General features: G+C 35.6%; 1 long non-coding RNA gene across 1 annotated transcript; it reads left to right on the forward strand.

Moving 5' to 3' along the window:
- The first annotated feature begins 2,959 nt into the window (after positions 1-2,959).
- LOC131939569 (uncharacterized) lies at positions 2,960-4,606 on the forward strand. Its single transcript, XR_009386435.1, has 3 exons — positions 2,960-2,973; positions 3,429-3,487; positions 3,873-4,606. It is a non-coding gene; the product is annotated as an uncharacterized LOC131939569 (long non-coding RNA).
- Positions 4,607-12,900: the final 8,294 nt, after the last annotated feature.

Here is a 12,900-nt window from a genome sequence, read left to right on the forward strand (position 1 = left end):
TGACCTAGGCTGACATGAGACCATTGACCTAGGCTGATGTGAGACCATTGACCTAGGCTGACGTGAGACCATTGACCTAGGCTGACATGAGACCATTGACCTAGGCTGACATGAGACCATTGACCTAGGCTGATTTTATCAACAAACAATACAGTGTCTTGTTGGTATTGGTGAAGTGTTTGATACTGTGTACAGAGGTGGTCTGAATGATTGTACTGTGTACAGAGGTTGTCTGAATGATTGTACTGTGTACGGAGGTTGTTTGAATGATTGTACTGTGTACAGATATTGTTTGAATGATTCTAGGGTGTACAGATATTGTTTGAATGATTGTACTGTGTACAGAGGTTGTGTGTACTAAGTGGTAGAATAATGTTGTGATATAGACGTGGACACGAATAAAATGTAAAATTTACTTGCAGATAGTACTGTATAGAGATAGTAGTGTAATCTTTTTTTGTAATCAGAAATTTTTGTGGTACAGATCCATTTTATTTGCAAGCAAATAAACCTGAACGTAATTTGTGTTTGCTGTTTTTTTTATATAGTTAAAAATAGTTTTAGCTTTTGTGTTTTGGTTTAGAGCCCTACACCACATTGGCACTTGTATACTAAACATATCTAGAAGAAAAACCTTGCAACAAGACAATATAAAAACATTATTACCATGAAAGTTGTATACTTGTTACAAATTGTTTTCTAGACATGTATACATGTTGCAAGTGTAAACACAGTGTTTGATGCAGGCTTATAACTGGAGTTAGACTTAATGGCCGTCATTTAAAATTAGTGCTCTGCCGAAGATTTTGGTAATGTTTTTATTTGACTGTAATTTGGAGCAGTAAGATAGGGGCTTAGAGTAAAAACAAAATGCACTAAGTCATCATTTTGATTTGATTCTTATAAATAAATTCAAAATGATAAATAGAAAATTCAATATTTGTCAATTCTAAAATGTGATTTTTAAAATAAAATGCTTTAAATAATTTGAATATAAAATTAATGTAAATCAATTATATATATATATATATATATATATATATATATATATATATATATATATATATATATAAATCAAAGTATGTGTGTGGGTTTGTTTATCATTTATGCATTACTACACCTTCAATAGTGACTATGTGGCACAAGACATTCGATGATTGAAACCAAGCCAGGGGCCGTACGCAGCGCCCCTGTGGTAGTGTAACCAGGGGCTCCAGAGAGCACCCCGCTACGAAACTGACACCGGGGCAGTCGCTGTAGTGAGTTCTACCTCACTATTAGTACTATTACAGAGAGTGATTAATGGACGCTCAAGGCCTGGGACATGCTGGTCATTCTTACAGCACGCCCAGGGTCGTTTGAGTGGTTATGTGGACAAAATCGAGTCCCAGCAACAAAGATCTGAGAAATGTAGCACTGGTGTCATTTACATCTAAATTATCCCTGTTTTAGAAAACAGTCACATCTAAAAATACACAACTGGTAACACATTGATGAACCCATATAAAATGTATCGCCTCCTGGTATGTAGGACTAGATTGCAGCATTGCACTATTTCCATATACAAATTCTTTTGCATTCCGTGGTCATTGGGAAGGAGACTTGATGTCTATGATAGAATTTTTTATCTCATTATTTGCTCATTATGATATTTTAAAACAAATTATGTTCTTTGGGCAAGTAAGGTTGGGTATCACCCCAGGCGTTTACTTCAGGTGTCTTTTTACATAAAAATGATATAAAATGAATTTTGCGTTACTGGGTATTACATAATGATACAGTATAAATACACAATTAGTACATAAAATACAAAATGTACAGATTAACAAAGGTGCCCATTGATAATTTTTGCAAAAGGCCTGAAAATCCTAGCTACTGCCACTGCTGTTTTGTACATTTTTTAAAAAGTCAAGTTTAAATAAAATTGGAAAGAAAGAATTTTGTCCTCTAGTTTATGTTTGATCTCCCCATAGGGGTAAGATTTAGGGCCTGGCTAAGTTAAGGGAGAGGTGGACGAATGTTACATTTTGCTAATTGACTAATATTAGGATAAGTTTTGTCTAAGCTATTACTAATAGCTCAGACAAATTTAATAGCCTAGTATGATCTAAATTCTAGTAGTATTAGTTTTGGGTTATTTAATTTTATTTTTTTTAAATTTATTTATCCATTTTGTGTTATATAAAATTAAAATGACTAGAATTTATAATTATTTTTAAATTTGTCTAAAATAATTGAGTTCAAAACTGTCAATTTGATTTGTAATAGATCTACTACTTCTGTTAATCGTAAGTTTAATGAGAAGGTTCTGAAAATATTTGACTGTTAAGGTTTGATTAAGGAAAAGAAATCTAGATCTAGATCTAGAAGCTAGCAAAACTGAACAGAGGGAAAGTGCATTCTAATTCTAGAAATTCCTGATTAGTTTTTATATTTTAAAATAATCGTACTTAGAATTTTTCTATTCAAGATATGTTAGTATCGATATTTTTTCGACTACTTGACCTTGGGATTAGCCCGTAGTGTCGAAACGAAAGTACAGATATTTTAAACTTGGCCGTACTGTCGAAAATCCCGCTGAAATATTTTTAAGTAGTCGAACAGCTAAGATCGTTGTTTATTTTACTTAAATAATTTACGATACCGAAACTAGATCCAACAGAAAACATAATTATGATAATTAATTGATTTGGTTGGAAATTTCTAGATCTAGATCTCTAGACCTTTTTGTAGAAAATAAGATTATAATTAATATTACATTATTAAATTAATTACTAGATCTAATAATCTAATAATTAGTTAATTACCTAATTATAGTAATTAGGCTTATTATTAATTTATTAATATTTTTTTTATTTATAACATTTTTATTGATAACCCTTGCCTTAGCTAGCATAGCACGGGTGGGGGGTGCAGACTGCACCAGATGACACTATTTAAGGGGGTGACACCAAGGTGACTTGAGACTATCAGGTTAGTTATCCAATGTTCTGCTACTCACATACACTGTATTATTTGTACATAGTTATATTTTATAAATCATTTGTTTATTTATCATTGTGAATTTAAGGTTACACTAAACAAGCACCAACTGTACTGCAATGTACTTCCCAATGAGAAGTGGGGTGCAAACATTTGATTTAAAGCAAATTATGTAAGGTGATGGTGTGGCTAAAGTTTGAATCTGGATTCAAGTCAGCAGAACTTCCCTGAGTCCACCCAGCTGCTCTGATAGGTACCTAACTCACGTTAGGAAAAGTAAAGGAGACTGGGCATAGTGCTGACCACACTATCCCTTCATATGCTGAAGTCACAGAAACAGCTTATCTCTACTGCACTTGCCCCATGGACCGGCAGGCTAAATAAACTTAAGTGATGTGATACAGATATTTTTAATTTGTTAACCAAAACATTTTGTTTGTCTGCAGCGAACCTGGATTAATAAAACAGTGAAATCTTGCTGGAAGGTGCTATCATAGTATAACTGGTAACTAAAAAAAAAATTTGATTCTATTTTATTTTAATATTTAGTAGGGCTATATATGAGTTGAACTAAACTAAAAAATATATTTTCATACATGAACTAATATGTGGTCACTATTGATTCTAAATGTAAAAAACTTAGATAACTTACTGCTAATTCAAAATTTGTGCTATATCAGTCAGCATGTTTGCCAAAGCCACATTGTCAAACAAATGTTTGAAATAAAAGGGTAGACCTTTGTAGACAATCTTTATTTTAGTACAATTTCCACACTCAAGATATTCCAGTGTTAATATGTCACCATAACGGCAACTGGTGGAGTGGGTCTCTTTAAAGATTAAACAGTTGTCTTTATTTTCTTACAAAATGTGTATTTTTTGTTTCCCAGGATTTACCAGCCTGAGGATTAAGGCGTCTCTTCAAGATGGATGTTAGAACATCACAGATGGTTATTTTTTCAGGCCACCTGATGTTCAATTTGCTACACAGCCATTCATTATTGAAAGTCTCAGAACCATAAAGGAGAACAAATTTTACATTGCTGTTCAACAGTCATATTTGGAAAACTGTAGACAGCTCTTGACATCCATATTGTGCGGAGGATGTTGGATACCTTGCTGATATGGCTTTTGATGTCCTCATCTGCTCCCCCATCATCTTACAACAGATCCTAGATGTGTAAAGGGATCTTGCTCAAATAGTCATTTCTTGTGTGCTAAGTGGGAACTCCTGTTTGTTGTTGATTCTTATCACTTGTGTTTTTTCCAGTTGATCATTAAGCCTATATTATTATTAAGAAGGTTCATCATAGTTTGCTTAGCGTGGATTGGGCATGTTGTTGTCAATGTGAGAGTATAGCATCCTCAATATCTAGACCTCCAGCTAAGTGAGGGTCCACTGAATTCCACCCTTTTGGTCTGATGTACTTTATACGTGAAAAGCGTATAACATTTCTGTACTCACTGAAAAAGGGCTGGTTAACTTGTGGATAATCAGGCAGTTGGTGTCTTTGTAGAGGTGTTGGATAATATTGCTGAATTTCAGAGGAGTTTCTTAGCGATTGAATGTGCAAATTCAATTTTTTCAATATGTTGGCTTTCATGTAGAGATATTCTGCTATGCAGTATTTGTTTATAGTTATAGATATATGTATCTATATATATATATATATATATGCATATATTTATGTTTGTGTGTGAAACTAAGGTCTAGTTACACACAGTCATTTAAAATTAAAAACTTGTTAGATTAAGATGTGTATTGTGGATTAGAGGTTGTCTGTAGCCATCAAATTTTTATTTATTCTGAAGGTTGTATGTATTGATTCTATTTTGTCTAGTTATTGAGCATACTGAAATCTGCTAATATTGATTTATTATCTACCTACTTACTTGTCCACTTGTAACCTATATGATCTATTACTTAATTGTAGCATCAAAAGTATTCTTTTAATGTGAATACAAAATTTAAACAAGTAAACTATTGCTTATTGTTTTTTTTTTTTTTTTTGTAGTTCATTCAATGTCATGTTACATTATAAATTTAAGTAGTCAGTTTGTGTACCTGAGATTTTCTTGTAGTGGGAGGGGGGGGGGGCATTCATCTCACACTGAAGTAAACATTTCTAGCATTTACTATGATTTACATTAGTATTATTAAAAGTAATTCAAGAGAATTGCATATTTTTATGCATCTGTTATGGCAGGTTAAAAAAAAAATATGCACATTATCAATCTTCATATATATAAACACATACATTAAAGTATAGCAAAGCAGTGACGTCGCTAGTTCGCACTCCACGCCCTCGCTACGCCTCTGTAGCAAAGTGTATATATATCCCACTGACAAGCTTTTAAAAATGTAGGATACCAGCACAGGCGACAATGTCTCAATCACTAGTAAATAGGCTTGAAAGTACTACATGGACTTGTACAACTAATTGAGCTGTAATATGTTGCAAGATATGTATGGCTTGATGACACTGACAGCTGCTTCATAAAAAGCAAGGGATTAATATACCAGTGAAGTTTTTATGTATGGGAGGTTAGGGCAAGTGTCTAATATCAGAAAGGGATGCTAGTTACGGCGCTTCATGAACAACGAGAGCTTCATTTATGACAGGAATAATCAGATTAATATCAAACTTTTGCTTGGAGGAGGTGGATCACCTTTATTACAGAGGTAGGTGAGGATGTCAGATTTAGGGAATGTACAAGAGTACCCTAATGTTTGTTAGTAAACCGGTAATAAAATACTTTCTGGCTCTAACACCGATCTAGACTTCATGAACTTTATAAGTAGGTACTAGTTAGTTACACGTCAAGTATATTACTCGTTGACTAAAATAGTGTTGTACATGTTCACCCCCGCAATCTATTTGCCGCTCTAAAAGACTGAGTTACTCCAATGCCAACTTTCTCAAGTACATCCACTCTGGTGCAAGGTAAGATACAAGAATCTGACGAAGAAAAGTTTACTCGTGACCCAGAGAAAAACAAAATTTCGCCTGGTCAGCCTCATTCACAAATATTGACAAACTTTAAGCGATTAGCCCCAGAATCCACGATGACAATAGTACAGAAAACAATAGCAACGTAAGTCAAAGCTCGGCAAGGTGGGATGCGACTTCTTTATGATGGTTTAATCAATTTCAGAGAGAACAAATACAAGAACAAAGTTTCTTCCAGGCAGAGTTTCTTCTAGGCATCTCTTTCACCCCCCCCCCCCCCCCGAACAAAATGGAATTTATATAGAAAATATATACTTTCGACAGTGTCCGCCCCCCCCCCCCCCGGAAATTGTTGTCCCCCCCCCCCTTCAAAGAAATTCAAGTGCACCCCCGGAGAAAAAAAGTCTGGAAGAAACACTGCTTCCAGGCATCTCCCCCCCCCCCCCCCGAAGAAAGTCTACCGCTCCCCCCCCCCCCCCCGAATGAAACGGAATTTATATAGAAAACATACTTTTACCAGTGTCCCCCCCCCCTCCAGAAAATGTAGTCGTCCCCCCCCCCGCCATACGAGTGTGACGTCATTTATGGACGACCCCCCCCCCATATACAACGTTGAAAGCAAAACCAACCCATACTTTAAATTTACCCAAAGCATAATCTAACACAACTCTAAGCTAATATATCAACGCGTATGATTATAATAAACATAGATCTAATATAGATCATCACCATCTAATATAAACATATAAATTAACTAAACTTAACTAAACTAAACTGAACTAAACTTAACTGAATTAAATTAGAATATGTAATCTATAGTAATGTATAGACTGCTTCTAACACACGATTAGATTAATTGTAACTCTAAGCGAACCCTAACCCTAACACAACACCAACAGAGATTTTAACTGTAATATTTTACAAATCGTCACCTAACTTCAAATTAGGATTTCCCCACCCCTCACGCTCGAAGTGCGACATCACTTAGAATCACTTACAGATTTCCATTCTTTTTCTTTTACTAATTATATTTTAGGGGTCATCCATAAATGACGTCACACTCGTAGGGGGGAGGGTCAGTAATTTTGTGACGGTGTGTGATGAGGGGGAGGAGGGGTGTTCAGATGGTGTGACGTCACACTTTTGCATTATAAAAAAAGCAATGTTTGAAAACGAGTTTTAGCCATTATTTCGCGTTTTGCAAAACGATTTTTAATAAATTGTGGTAGAATTGATCAAAATACTCTATGTTGACATACATCTAGTTCTGACAAGATTTAGGAAAAATATCGATGTTATAAGAAAAATTCTACAGTAATTTTAAAGGGGGGGGGTTGTAGACTGAGGTTGTGACGTCATTTAGGGGGTCTTGATTTTTGTGACGATGTGTGACGGAGGGTAGGGGGAAGCGTGAGGTCATTTATGGATGACCCCTTATTAAAAAATAAAAAGATGTCTAAGTTTAAACTTCGTCGGAGAAATCCAATTTGAACTACAATAATAATCATTTTACAGAAAAATAAAGCACGTGGAAATACCATTTCGGACCTTACATAAGTAGGGCATACTTCAAAGAAGAGTTTTCCTGTTTCCGTGACCATTGAAGACCCATAAGAAGTGATAATAATAATGTGGTCGGTTCTATGACCTTTATTAAACATAGTCAGGTACCCATCAGATCTGAGTCAACTCAGATACGTCCTATAAGTACTTGATTCTGGGTGTAATAGATTGAAATAATTGTGAGGTCAAGGGAACTCACTCTTCTGTATTAGTTATATTTATAATATTGTTATCTTGAGTGATGTCCCTTGTGTACTTCCTTCCGCCCTCTCTGTGTGTTAACATCGAGGTAGTTAGACCCAATTAAACGTGTTATATACAACCACAGGCTTCTGTCGTCAATCTATTATAACTGGCGACGAAGGATAAACATCTACTAGAAAGAGCACCTACTTACGCAAAAAAGAGGTTTGCTAGAGCTTATTAGCTAATTATTTCTAGAATTATGGCGCTGTATGGCCAAATAAAAGAATTTGATGCGAATGATGAAATCATTCAAGATTACCTAGAGAGGTTAAGCTTTTACCTAGAAGCAAACAACGTGACGATAGAAGCCAAAAAGAGAGCTGTTTTGTTAACAGTCATAGGGCCTCAACAATTTAGGCTACTAAAAGACTTATGCACACCAGCTAGTCTAACTACCAAGAGCTTTAACGAGCTGAGCAAATTGCTAACAGACCACCATGCGCCCACCCCATCAAAGTTTCTATGTCGAGCTAGATTTGACAGTAGGACTCGTCAACCAAACGAGTCAATATCAGAATATGTTGCTGCTTTACGTCATTTAAGTGAATTTTGTGAATTCGAAGAAACGCTGTCTGACAGACTGTGTGAAAAGTTTGTGACAGGTGTAAACAGCCCTGATATTCAAAGAAAGTTGCTGCTCGAGTCAGATCTAAAATTGGAAAAAGCAATACAACTTGCAATGTCATTCCAGCAGTCATCAGATGCGGCGAGATCTTTAGCACCTTCAGAGATCCATGCAGTAAACAGCAGGTTAGTCAATAAACACCAACCCCATCAGAGCATTCCAACTTATGCTAAACAGCCTGCTCGTTCAAAGCCTAGATCTAAATCTAGTAATAATTATCAAAAATGTCATCGATGCAAAGGTCCCCATGCATCTCATCGGTGCAAGTTCAAGTCTGCAACTTGTTATAAGTGCAGTGAGCAAGGTCACATTGCCAAGGCCTGCTTTGCAAAGTCTTCGTCTGTTGCTAAATCTAGCCAGTCAAGACAGTACCGCAACCAAAAGCAGCACTATGTTAACTCTCACCAAGACTACCTAACCCAACCAATGAACCACTCTACCTGTGAAAATGCTCAAATTGATTTGCAGCCGGATTTCAACCTGTTCTCTGTTAAATCAATAAGTCATGCTCCCATCAATATACCAGTTTATATCAACGGTAAGAGCATCAGCTTCCAACTTGACACTGGAGCATCTCTAACAGTCATAACAAAGAAAGATTTTGACGCTGTCACTGGAGGATCAGTGCCTCTACAGCCATGTCACAAGTGTCTAACAACATACACTGGTGACAATGTTCCGGTAATAGGAGAGTGTATGGTTCATGTAAGTTATAATGGTCAAAGTGTTAAACTTCCTCTTCTTGTAGTTGAAGGAAATGGACCGCCATTACTAGGTAGGAACTGGTTAAGTGATCATAAGTTAAATTGGGAGAGTATTTGTTCATTGAAGAATGTAAAAGAATCTAGTCTTACTTCACTAGATAAAGTTATATCTGAAAATAAAAGTGTTTTTAGTAATCCAGGATTACTAAATGATAGAACAGTGAAGTTAAGCATTAAAGATACAAATCCAAGATACTGCAAAGCTAGAGTTCCACCTTATGCAATGAGGAATAAAATTGAAAATGAGCTAAGTAGATTGGAATCTAATGGCATTATAAAGAAGGTAGACTATTCCGATTGGGCAACGCCCATTGTGCCAGTGTTAAAGAAGGATGGTTCTATAAGAATTTGTGGAGATTATAAAACTACACTGAATAAGCAAATAGAGCTAAATAGGTACCCTATTCCTAACATTGAGGAAATTTCTTTGAATTTGGCAGGAGGAGACAAATTCACTGAATTAGACTTTAGTCATGCTTACACTCAACTAGAACTGCATCCAGATTCAAAAGTCTATACGACAATAAACACACATAAAGGACTCTACCAATATGAAAGACTATGTTTTGGCATATCATCTAGCCCTGGAATTTTCCAAGCTGTCATGGACAGTATTTTTAAGGACATTCCAAATGTTTGTGTGTACTTTGACAATGTGTACATAACTGGTAAGAATGACACTGAACATCTTAAAACACTTGATAAAGTATTAAAAATTGTTGGTGAAAAAGGTTTAAAGATAAACAAAGATAAATGTCAATTCATGCTGACAGAAATTAGTTTTCTTGGTTATATATTAAGCAAGCAAGGCATCAGACCTCAACCTGAGAAAACAAAAGCCATTAAAGAAGCACCCAAACCTGAAAATACCCAACAACTAAGAGCTTTTTTGGGCTTGATAAATTACTATGCAAAGTTCATAGGAAATCTGTCTGGTAAACTATCACCACTGTACAAGCTGCTACAGAAAAATGCAACTTGGCACTGGGGTAAACAACAAGAAACTGCTTTTAATACAGCAAAAGAGGCTTTGTCTGCTGACACCTTACTAACTCACTATGACCCAGGGAAAAGACTTATATTAACATGTGATGCTTCACCAGATGGTGTAGGAGCAGTCTTGTCCCACATGGATGAGAAGGGTGACAGACCCATTGCTTTTGCCAGTAGATCTTTGAACCAGGCTGAGAAAAATTATTCTCAGTTAGATAGGGAAGGCTTAGGCATCATTTTTGGTGTTAAGAAATTTGATAAGTTTCTGTTTGGTAGGAAGTTCACCATCTTTACAGATCATAAACCATTGCTAGGTTTATTTGGAGAAAACAAAACCCTACCTGAGCATGCCTCACCAAGAATTCAAAGATGGGCTATCACACTAACTGCATACAATTATGAATTGAAATACAAACCTGGATCTGAGAATAGTGCAGATAGTCTTAGTAGATTACCTTTAAAAAACCAAAGCCTGAGCTATGTACCAGAAGATGTATTTGTTCTCTTCACTATCATGGATAACTCCAATATAAATGTGAATGATATTAAAAGAGAAACACAAAAAGATGAGTGCTTAATAAAAGTATATGAGTACTGTGAGAATGGTTGGCCTGAAGAGTCTGTGAATGATGACTTAAAGCCATGTAAAATAAGAAATAAAAACCTTTGTGAAGATAATATAAAAGATGGAGAAGATGCAGTCCATTATCAGTCAGAATTGCCTAAACAAAGTATTTGTAACTTAATAAATGATTATGGTGATATGGCAATTTCAAATGTTTTAAAGAAAATACATTAGTAAGAAGGAATGTGATCATCAAACAACTTTGCTAACATCATTAGCACTTACAGAAACTAAAAGGGTAACATCAAAAGAAAAGAAAAAAGATTTTTGCCATTTAATACACCCACTTCAAATACTGGATCACAGTTGCAAAGTGATATTGTCCAGGATAATACTTTAATCAGTATTTTTGGTTACCAGGAAAGCACTATCAGATTACCTGAGAAAATTGATCAATCAAAGAAATCTATGTCAGTCAAGGATCTGAATAACAGCATAATACTTTCAGATGCCAATTCAAAAATAGTTCCATTAAATCATGACAACTCATGCATTGAAAGAGAATTTGGTGTTAATAAGAATGTGTATCTAAGAAATTATGGGAGAAAGGAAAAATGGATACCAGGTCAAATTGTTCAATGTACAGGACCTGTGTCTTATAAAGTTAAAAATAACTTGTGCAGATAATAAGTGTGAATCTATCAATCCCACCAAATCTGAACAGTTCACACCAACTCAGTTGTTCCACAACCAAGTTCTGTTGATATGAGTGAACCAAGTTGTCTAGAGTCAGAAAATGTAAATTCTGGAGTTAATGATTTAAATCCTAGACCTCCTGAGATAGAGAATCCAGATGGTCAGAATATTGAGTCACCAAATCAAAAGCCACTGAGAAGGTCAAGCAGGACAATCAAGGTCCCAAATAAGTTAGACCTATGATTTTAAAGGTCAAAAGGACTTTGACATTATTGTTTTGTATTTTGATTATGTTGTAGCATATTGTGCATTGTTTGTAAGGATGTAATCTACCATAGTGTTCATGTTACAATATAATTGGTGATTTTAGGATACTATCAATTGTTCTATTGAGAGATGTGTTATTGTGTTCTAAGGGTAAAGGGATGTAATAGATTGAAATAATTGTGAGGTCAAGGGAACTCACTCTTCTGTATTAGTTATATTTATAATATTGTTATCTTGAGTGATGTCCCTTGTGTACTTCCTTCCGCCCTCTCTGTGTGTTAACATCGAGGTAGTTAGACCCAATTAAACGTGTTATATACAACCACAGGCTTCTGTCGTCAATCTATTATACTGGGATCTAAACTCAAGACCTACGGATAGCAGTCAAACGCCCAATAACCAACCTTTTTATATAGACAGGTGACAGGAGAGTGGGCCATTTAACATATAGGCTACTCAAGACTTCAAACTAGGCTCAGCTAACCCATCTAAATTTAGATTAGAATTAGAAACCTTGAAAAACACAATTAAAGTTAAATATTGCACTTTGAAATGTTTTTGGGTGCCCGGTCGCAACAAAATGAGACTGATATAAATTAAATTTGTTGAATAATACTGATAAAAAATATAACAACTGTCTTAAAAAAAAAGAATAAAATAAAATGACTATCTTTAAACACAATAATTAATGCACCACATTTTATATAAACCGAATATATATATAATATAAATAGAGCATGGATCGCTGTATATTATGCATGGGAGAAGGGTGTATATATAGTCACGAACAGTTATGTAAATATGGTGCAATATTATGTTTAAAGCTAATAATTTTTTGTCATTATGTTTTAGTTCTAAATTCTAGATCTACATATTTTTAGTAAGTAAAGTAAAGTTTCCCTTACAAACCTGACGGTCTATGGGGCAAGTGAAGTAGAGTCAGGGGCGTAGCGAGGGGGGGGCGTGGGTGTGGACCGCACCGGGTGACACCATTTAGGGGGGGTAACACCAAGGCAAAAAATAGCAAAATATATAGAGAAAAACTTGAGGGGGGGTGCACATCAAAAGTTTGAGGGGGGGGGGGAGTGCAAATCGAAAACTTGAAAGTTTGTCCCCGGGAAGGGTCTCAACGCCTCTGGTTGGGTGACACCATTAAGTGCCGCACCGGGTGACACCCGACCTCGCTACGCCACTGAGTAGAGTTCACTTGTTTCTGTGACCTCGGCATATGAAGAGATAGTGTGGTCA

This window comes from Physella acuta, unplaced genomic scaffold (assembly GCF_028476545.2).
Source record: "Physella acuta isolate Inbredline_101_S28 unplaced genomic scaffold, ASM2847654v3 ptg000283l, whole genome shotgun sequence".
Taxonomy (NCBI): domain Eukaryota; kingdom Metazoa; phylum Mollusca; class Gastropoda; family Physidae; genus Physella; species Physella acuta.